Source organism: Suncus etruscus, chromosome 3 (assembly GCF_024139225.1).
Source record: "Suncus etruscus isolate mSunEtr1 chromosome 3, mSunEtr1.pri.cur, whole genome shotgun sequence".
In the NCBI taxonomy this organism is placed as follows: Eukaryota; Metazoa; Chordata; class Mammalia; order Eulipotyphla; family Soricidae; genus Suncus; species Suncus etruscus.
Window position 1 is genome coordinate 124,705,683 of NC_064850.1, and position 10,416 is coordinate 124,716,098.

The 10,416-nt window shown below is 38.1% G+C and overlaps 1 pseudogene; it reads left to right on the forward strand.

Moving 5' to 3' along the window:
• The first annotated feature begins 216 nt into the window (after positions 1–216).
• On the forward strand, positions 217–2,675 carry LOC126003751 (sentrin-specific protease 2-like; annotated as a pseudogene).
• Positions 2,676–10,416: the final 7,741 nt, after the last annotated feature.

The following is a 10,416-nucleotide window of genomic DNA, read 5'->3' on the forward strand; positions in this document are numbered from 1 at the left end:
TTACCTTGCATGCAGAAGGATGGTGGTTCGAATCCCGGCATTCCATATGGTCCCCCGCACCTGCCAGGGGCAATTTCTGAGCATAGAGCCAGGAGTGACCCCTGAGCATTGCCGGGTGTGACCCAAAACCCCTCCCCCTAAAAGAAAAAAGTTTAGGACTGAAGCTTTGGTGATGAAGGCAGCGGGGTGACAGCTCTGAGCTTGGCTTCTGGGGTGTGTGGGCCGCTGTTGCTTGAGCCTGGTATGTATGTACACATGGCTGGCTAGGATTCTGGGCACCATGTTCTGTTTCTGGGAGCAGAGGGTGCCACCAGGTGGGGCCCTCCTGGAGAGATGGCACTCGAACAGGTGGCAGCAGGGAAGAAGACCCCGAGAAGGGGGGCTGCTAGAGCCCTGTCTCTGCACAGGGCAGGCCCTGCGGCCAGAGGTGCGGATCAACAGAGCACCTGTGATGTCAACCCCACTTCGTCACAATCCAGGCGGGCACGACCAAGCCAGAGGCAGACCCAAAGTTGTGAGGCTCTGCGAAGACAGACTGGTCGAGCCACTCCCAGGTGTCATCCATGGGTCACAGCGGAGGCTTTCTGGACTGCTAGTGCAGCTCAGAGGCAGGAGGTGGCAGCTGTCAGGCAAGAAGGAGAGTGGTGACTTCACCTAGAGTGTAGGGTGGGCTGGGGTGGGGTGCGGTGGGGGTACGGTGAAGTGGAAAGAGGGAGGGAATCTGTGTGAGGGGAATCAATCACAAAGGAGAAAGACTCATAATAGCCTCCTTTGAGAGAGGCCACTCACTGACCAACACTTGGTTGTAAAGTTGCAAAGGGTGGCTTGAAAGTGCTTCTTGATGTAGCATCTTGCCTTTGGGTCTCCCCCACTTCACTTGGCATCAGGACCCTGGCCCCCAGCCCAGGGTGCCGCATTGCTGAAGAGTTTACAGAAGAGATTTGAGAAGTGCCTATGCAGATGCCTGTTCACAATCCAGCATGAAGTGATCAGAGGATCACTTGATGGAGCAGAATGACACTGTTTTCTACAGTGGACACTGATGAAATACCTGCTAGAAGACCAAGAAGAGAGACTGCCTTATTCATCAAGTGAAAAGCGGTCTCTACAATGCTACCAGTTTCTTTGGAATTCCATCTCAGACCACAAAGCCTATGGTGACTTACACTAGTAATGGAACACAGAATGTGGCCTTTTCAGGAGAGGTATTTTCAAACTCTTCGTCTTGTGAACTGACAGGTTCTGGACCTAGGAAAATTTTGAAATTGGATCATAAATATCCTCATGAAATCAGTGACTATCCAAAGATCAGTGTGACAGTAACCCAAAATCAACCTCACGGAGTTTCACCTTCATCAAGTTTTACTTTGAATTCAGAAGGCTATAATAGAAGACCTAGTGGTCATTGCCATAGCAAAAGCAATCCAGAGAGTTTCTTTATGGGAAGACCTCAGGAACAGTTGTCAACAGAGACTGTCTCTGAAAACAGTAGCAAGGGTCAGTGGCGTCCCCACTGTACTGTGGAGGAGAGTTTTCAAAAAGAGGAGAGAAAAAAGTACTGAAAGTTACTGGAGCAACAAAAAAGAGTTGGCCAAGGAAACTCCGTTCCTACTGTAACTTCAACACATCATAGTTCTCCAAGAAGTCAGATGGAGATATTAAAGACCAAAGGCTTGGGGGATGAATCAAGTCATGGATTCAAAACAACACAGTTTGTTCCAAAACAATATAGAGTTGTTGAAACAAGTGGACCTGTCTATTCAATGAGAAATGAGAAGAGGTGTTCAAAGTAAAAAATTTCAGATAGAGAGAAGACCATTGAAGTCACACTAGAAAATGAGAGTCAGAGAGGACACCAGCTAGAACCTGATTTGTCTAAAAAAGTGTCACCCCCACTTCACCTGGGTTATAGAAACGAAGATTTTAATGAAGGGGAAATTATCAATACTTGAGACAAAAGAAAAATTTTGCTCAGGGAAAAAAAGGGATAATAGCATAAATGATAATCTTGAATTTATGGAAGACATGGAAAAAGAAATCAGTAATGCACTAGTCATGATCCTCATGATGAGATCCTAAGTAGTGCTTTCAAACAGCAAATCATTCGAGGAGATATCCAGACCTTGAAAGAATGATCATTGGCTCAATAAAAAAGTCATCAATTTTATATGAATATTCTAATGGAAAGAAACAGAAAACAAGACTATCCAGAACTTCATGCTTTCAGTACCTTTTTTCTACCCTAAATTAAAGTCTGGTGGTTACCAAGCAGTAAATAAATGGACCAAAGGGGTCAATCTCTGACCAGGAACTTATCTTGGTGCCTTTTCATCAAAAAGTACATTGGAGCCTAGTGGTGATAGACATAGAAAAAAGTGTCTTAAACATCTGGATTCAATGGGACAAAAGAGCCACAAGATCTGTGAGATTCTCCTTCAGTACTTACAAGATGAAAGTAAGACCAAAATAAATACTGATTTGAATCTTCTGGAGTGGACACACTATAGCATGAAACCACATGAGATTCCCTAATAGTTGAATGGAAGTGACTGTGGAGTGTTGTAAATTTTGCAGATTATATCTCTAGGGACAAACCGATCACATTCACTCAGCACCAGATGCCTCTTTTCTGGAAGAAAATGGTACTAGAAATCCTTCACCAACAGTTTCTGTGAGAATGTCCTTCTGATCCTTCAAACTACTACTGGTAGTTCTTTCATGAACAGATGTTTCCATATATCTTACGCATATGAGAAGTCCCTTCCTCACCTCTGTTCTGCCAGGTATTGAGTTGTCAAGACCATGAGGGTTGCTGGTAACCCTGTTCATTAGACTAATCTGGCTTTCATTATCAATGGAGTGTAATTAACTCCATTGAGAAAAAAAATATTAAATATTTAAGGGCAAATAAGGAACATTTAACTATTCTTCTATAATTAATATATATTAGAGGACATCCCCCTTAGATGAACTTTTTGCTTTCAAAGAGATTAAGAAAATGTGTTATACCAAAATCTATTTGTAGTGATGAGCCATTGACCATGAGTCAATATTAAGACTAAAGGTTAATAAACACCCAGTAGTCTGAACATAACAATGAGTAAAATAGACATATAATCAAGAATGATTTCTACTGAGAAAGCTTGGTATTTCATATTCATTTATTTTCCTGGGTTTCTTTTTGGCCCACATCCAGTTACTCTTGGCTCTGTGCTCAGAAAATATTTGTGGTAGGATCCGGAGACCATATGAGATGCTGGAGTTCTAACCTGGGTTCATTTCGAGTCAGCTGCATGTGAGACAAATGCTCTATCACTGTTCTATCACTCTGGCCATTAGGATTTCATATTCTTAATACAATCTATCTTCTTTTCTTCTATGAAGAAAATGATCACTCTCATTTCTATATGCAATAACTTAAAACAAAGCAAGTTAGTGATTGGTAATATTCTCTATTCATTTCATTTGCTTGCTTGCTTGTTTACAGTTTCTTAAATGAAGGCAAATGTTATTTTAAATTTTATTGAAATAGTATTTTTTTAATTTTTTTGAATAGTATTTATTTAAAAATTGTAGAAGCTACAGAGACTAAAAATACAATACAACCAAAAAAGCTAAAATAATCTTGCTTTATTTCCTAAAAATAGAATATTTATGACTGAGAGGGCTTTATTCTTAAAAATATATATACTTGCAATTTATTGCATCTACTGTATTTCATTAATTATAATAACAATAAGAACTAGTGACTATTGGTCAATCCAACGTAATAGAAATACTTTAAAATTTATTTATGGAATAAAATCAATAAAAATAAGATTGGCATGAAAATTAAATAGTGTCAAAAGCAAATATATGATTAGTCACCATGATTGTCTCAATAGCTATTAAGAAAACCATTATGTAATATATGTAAGAGTCAAATTAGAAAGAATTAACATTGCTTCTTTAGACTTTATTTCCACTACCAAAACATAGTAAGTTATTTATAATTGACTATTATCAATCCATAGGTATTGACATCAGTTCACAGATTTTTTCAATTTAATTTTACTCAATATATTTTGCAGTTAACTAAGGTACTTCACTTTATTTTATTTGGTTAGGGAGGTATATCAGGTGATGCTCAGGGTTTACTCCTAACTTTACATTCAACTTTACATTTAACATTACTCCAGGCAGTGCTGGGAGACCATATGGAATGCCAGGGATCAATTCTGGGTTGGTTACATGCAAGGCAAACTTCCTACCCACTGTACTATTGCTCAGTCCCCAAATTAGGTACATTTAGTCATATCCACTTCCTCATGTTAACTTTCCCCCTCAGCTTTGAAGTAGAAAGCATGCAAATAGGTATACATCAACAGTACAATTTATTTATTTTTTCAATGTTCTTTATTTAGGTTTGATATCAGTCATTTTGGTTGATGTTTTCCAAAGATCCAAGAGCATGATGTTAACTCCTAGGCAACAATTTTCCTGCATTAAGAGGTATTAGTGGAAAAGCATTTTCTATGAAAAAGAGTTACAAGGTTTAATAGAAAGACACTTGAAACTCTTAGAATTACCTAGAATGGTCAGGAAGTCAGCTTAACAGACTGCTAACACTAACAGAAAAATCTAGCAGGTGGTTGTTCCCTTGAAAATGTCTGTATTAAAGAGCCTAGAATATCCTTGATTTATGACTTTCTCTTACGAGTCAATACTGTTTTCCCCTTACTAATTTTTAAAAAATCAATATACTTTATATTTGCATCTGAAAGCACCCTACCTCTGAGCTTCTTTGGTAAGTGGTTTCTGCCGCCTACATGTGAACATATAAAATTGAGAAAAAAAAATAATGAACAGGGAAAAAAATAAGGATTTGAAGTTGTCAGAAAAGTCTTCAGGTAGAATATGAAACCCAGTATTGTGTTTGATAGATGAAAGTGTAGAGAAAATGAGAGAATAAAAATTCTGGATGTCTGAATAAAAAAGTTTGATGTGACAACCTACAGCACCTTTCATAGAAATTGCTTATATGTCAGAGCGGTTTATTTTAATAAACTGGAAGCATTAGCCTTTATCTCCATTACTCGTCGCTTGTATTTTAGAGCTTCTGAAAGGTTGAACTCTGTTTTTTCTAGAGTGTGTTGTATATTTATTGAATTTGTAATCAAATAAGATGATATGCAAGCTGGTATCCTCTTACATCCTCTTCAAAACGGAAAACGACTCTCCGGGATTCATGAAGCGAAACCCAGTTGTCAGAGGTCTGTGGGGTGAAAGATGTGACAATTATCTCTGGGGCCACGTTCTTTTCACTCTCAGGGAACCAAGAACCCTTAACAAAAAATAACCTAGACCTGTTGTTAGACAAAGCTATTTAGTGGAAACTGAACAAAGGAGCACTTTTAAACCTAATTCCTTATTTTAATTCTAAAACAATAGCCCAATTAATGTTTCTATGGACATACCATATGCATTTAACATCTGTTTGTGTGGTATTTCTCCCCTCTTCATGACTGCCAGCCTGCTCATAAATCTGAGCAGACTTTCCTGAAAAATTCTAAATATACACAGATGGTTGCAGACTTTTGGTTTTACACAGAATCAAAGTGCATCCTTCTCTTCTCAAAGCTTCAGTTATAGTGTGTATTGGCCAGATGAGCCACTAGAAGTTACTTTCTAGCCCAGAAAAATCGTTCTTTCCTCTTAGATACTTCTGTGATAGTGTACTGGATAATCTATTAATTTTATTTAATATTTTTCATTAATGTTACACTTTATTTAAAACCATCATGTATTATAGAAAAGTACAGTACTGTAAATCAAATTAGACTATATTCATACATCTTTTTGTTTGCTTGAAAATAAAACTACACTCTAGAATAATTGAAGCAATCTGGGGGGTGTCTGTTTCTCTGTCTGTGTATTTAAACAAAGACAAGACATTCACTTGATTGTTTTACCTAAAAAAAATGTTGTTAGTTAAGAGAAAGCTTGAGAAGAAGAGATAGGACTTCTGCTTTTCAGATTATTGATTACTTGTCGTGAGTTTTGGTAAAAAAGGAAAGTGGGATCTTTTAATCTGAGAAACATATATAAATTATATTTATGTTAAAATTTTAGTTGTCAATTTCTATATTTACTTCTCTCTTTCCCCTGCTCAAATTATACTACAGCATTTTCTTAAGAAAGTTTTGTCATTCGATAAATTTTTAAGGCATAATGAAATCACTGTCACCACTTTTTGCATTAGATATTGGATACTTTTACTAAATTTGGTCAAGAACTAGTCAAATATATGATATTCTCAGCTTTTTTATTACTTAACTATGAGCTTTACTCTTCGATACTATATTTACTTCTATTGAATTTAAAATAAATTTGAACTTTTAAAATTATTGGTCAGTGCCAGAGGTCTAGACTAGAGCCTTATATCCCTTCTGAATACCAACAGGACTGATATCCAAGCAGAATCACAAGGATTCCAGAACACCAACAAGTATATCCCAACATCCTCTCCCTTATAATAATGCAAATAAAAGTTATAGCTATATTTTATGTCACCGGCATCATAATTAAAAAAAATTAAAACGTGTGAAGGCAAAGAATTTCAAATGCACACACACAGGAAATAAAAGTTCTCAGAGATTATATACTTACACTGTTACCGTGTCTTCTGAATTTAGAAATTTAAAACATTTAATGCTATGGCACATCCTGCTTACAAAATCATAGTCAAATTATGATGTGTGAGTTATTTAAAACAGCTCCCCAAGCCCAGCAATGAAGTAAACAGTAAACACAACCCAATTTCCATGGAGGGTACTTTTGCATTAGTAAAAATGATTCACTCCCATATATTTGGTCCTGTCTGATCAAACTCAGTTGTGAAAATGATTATTCTTACTTCTACTTCCAGCAGTAAAGCTGGTCACTGCTGTTACTCAAACAAAAATGAAATATTTTAACATTTTAAACTTGTCCATAGCTGGATTTTAGCAAGGTAGTGTAAATCAGAAGACATATTTGCTGAGACATTGTGGGTGTTGGGGACAAACAACTTCACATTGTTTAAAACAAATTGAACAATTTTGAAACAAACTTCACCATATTGGCTCAATTGACTCTTTACTTTATTTTTATAAATGGACTCTGGGCTCTGCATTCTCTATAACCAGCATTTGCTGCTAGCAAATGATAACTCCAATGACTTTGTCACATCATCTCTCTGACTCATTTAATAGAAAAGTCTCCAAGTAAATAAGAACATTCCCTTGTGGATGTTCTGTGTACCTTGCTAAGGAAAACACATAATATAGATCGGCAGTATTTTAAATGAGTGATTTCTGTTTATGCAGATCTGCAATTGCCTTTCTTTTTCATCTCTTTTTCTTTCCTCCATCTTTTTGCTCTATTTTTCCTTGTCAATCCCTTCACACCCTGTCCTCTGTCACTTTATGTCCCATTATTTTAAAATATGAACTGGTTCAGTGTATTATTAAGCAAATAAATTTACTCTCACTCAAAAATGGAACCTTAGAATTAGATAGGAGATCCTAACTACTAGCTCTGAAGCAAAAATCTACTTTGCACAAGATAATTCACCCTCTTTTCACAATTACGAAAAGTGGTAGAATCCCAGAGTCATTTCCTAAGAAAGGACAAAGAAATGGCAGGTTTCAAGTATGTGTGATTTTTTCTCTTAAGAGTGTTAGGGTGCATTGCACCATGGGAAAAATATGCCTATGTCAACAATTCTTACCCAAGCATTAACAGCAAAGTGAGAAAACAGAAAAACCATTTGTATGTTATAGAAGTCAACAGAATAAGTTAATAGAATATATATAGTAAATTTTAGAGATAAATGACTTTTTTCAGTTAGAGAAATTATTTTAAAAATAGTAAAAACAAACAAAAGTAAAATAGAGTGATCTGCCGATAATCAGGCATTTGCACATTTCTGATTGTTTTAAATTTCCACCTTAATAAAATGATCCACTAACTTAATGACTAAAGTGTTTCTGCTGTATGTTTTTACACAAGCCATTAAAATATTTTATATATTCATAATACATATACAATTTTAACTATAATTTTTGTAAACTATAGAAAATTTGACAAAGTAAATGTTGAATAAATCAGAGTTGAAGCTTCCATAAAGATTAATATATTGATTTTAAAAATTCTCTAAGGTGAAAAAACCGGCAAACCTTTGCAAAAGCTGGCTCCCTGTGTGTGACACCAGGCGGGGAAAATCCGCGAAAGTACACCGGCCCAGTGGGGCTCAGCTGTGAAAGACTGTGAGTGTGACCTGTCTATGTCTGTCTACTGTCCTCTTGCGTGAAACTCTTGCGAGTGGGGCAAAAAGAGCCTCCAGAAACCTCGCTCGCCCAGACGCCATTTTCAGGGAGGGACTTCAGAGCATAAAAACCGGCTAACCTTTGCAAGAGCTGGCTCCCTGTGTGTGACACCAGGCGGGGAAAATCCGCGAAAGTACACCGGCCCAGTGGGGCTCAGCTGTGAAAGACTGTGAGTGTGACCTGTCCATGTCTGTCTACTGTCCTCTTGCGTGAAACTCTTGCGAGTGGGGCAAAAAGAGCCTCCAGAAACCTCGCTCGCCCAGACGCCATTTTCTGGGAGGGACTTCAGAGCATAAAAACCGGCTAACCTTTGCAAAAGCTGGCTCCCTGTGTGTGACACCAGGCGAGGAAAATCCGCGAAAGTACACCGGCCCAGTGGGGCTCAGCTGTGAAAGACTGTGAGTGTGACCTGTCTATGCCTGTCTACTGTCCTCTTGCGTGAAACTCTTGCGAGTGGGGCAAAAAGAGGCTCAGAGGAGCACGGCCGCTCCGCTTCGCAACGCGGCCGTGCACTCTTTCTAAGGAAAGAACTCCATTGCAACAAGAAGGAAAAATCACACTAAGAACGGCGCTATATCACAGAAGCAAACATTTCTCTCTGGACTGTCTTCTCTGTTGCATGCTCGGGCCTAAGATTTGACCCAGTGTGAGGCTTCATCCACGGAGGACTCCCCTCCCTTAGAGGCAAGTCAGCCCATCCAGAAAGGGAGGAGCCAGAGGAGTGTGCTGCCTACATCATATAGACAATGAATACCACCACAACACGTAGAAAAACCCACAATACAAGTGTGACAATGGGAAAACAACGCAGGCCAGCATCAGACATAGAGAATGAAGATGACAATTCTGAGGACCAGATAATGACTGAACAACTAATCAACCTCTCAGATAAGGACTTTAGACTAGCAATATGGAAGGTGCTCAACAGACTCCAAGAAACCATGGATCGAGTTGAACAGAACACTAATAAGAACCAAGAAAATATGAAGGCAGAAATGACAAAACTCCAAACTTAAATAACATGTCAACTAACAGGACTGAAAAAGTCAGTAAACGAAGTGAATGACAAAATGAATAAGCTCTGGGACAGGGTCTCAGAAGCTGAGAATAGACTTGGTGCTGTGGAAGATGAGATACATAACAATTCCATACAGCAGGAGAGATTGGACAAAAAACTTAAAGCAAATGAGCAGACAATGGAAAAATTAGTCAAAGAATGGGAACAGATGAAAATAGAAGTCTATGATAAGATCAACAGAAACAACTTAAGAATCATTGGAGTCCCAGAGACCCAGGAAGAAAATTTCCAGGAAGAATCAATGGTCAAGAACATCATTAAAGAGAAACTTCCAGAGCTAAAGAATATATGTGATCAAATCCTGCATGCCCGAAGAGTACCAACCAAAAGAGACCCCAGAAAAACCACCCCAAGACACATCCTAGTCACAATGACAAATCCCACAGATAGAGACAGAATTCTGAAAACAGCAAGATCAAAAGGGGAAATCATGTTCAAGCAAGCTTCCCTGAGATTTACAGCAGACCTGTCACCAGAAACGCTCAATGCCAGAAAGCAGTGGTGGGATATTGTGACAAGACTGAATGAAATGAATGCTTCACCCAGAATACTATACCCAGCAAAACTCACTTTCCGGTTTGATGGAAGAATACATGGTTTCACAGACAAAAAACAGCTCAGAAACTTCACAGACACAAAACCAGTCTTAAGAGAAAAACTGAAAGACCTAATCTAAGACAAGACTACCCAAAAGACACACCAAATTTTGAAATAAAGATGGCGTTAAATCCCAGGACAATTCTTTCTCTCAACGTCAATGGACTAAATGCACCAGTTAAGAGACACAGAGTGGCTAAATGGATCAAAAAACTCAATCCAACCTTCTGCTGCCTACAAGAAACGCACCTGAATAGTCAGAACAAACATAGACTCAAAATAAAAGGCTGGAGAAAAGTTATCCAAGCAAACAACACCCATAAAAAAGCTGGAGTGGCCATACTAATATCAGATAATGCAAACTTTATACTCAGGAAGGTTGTAAGGGACAAA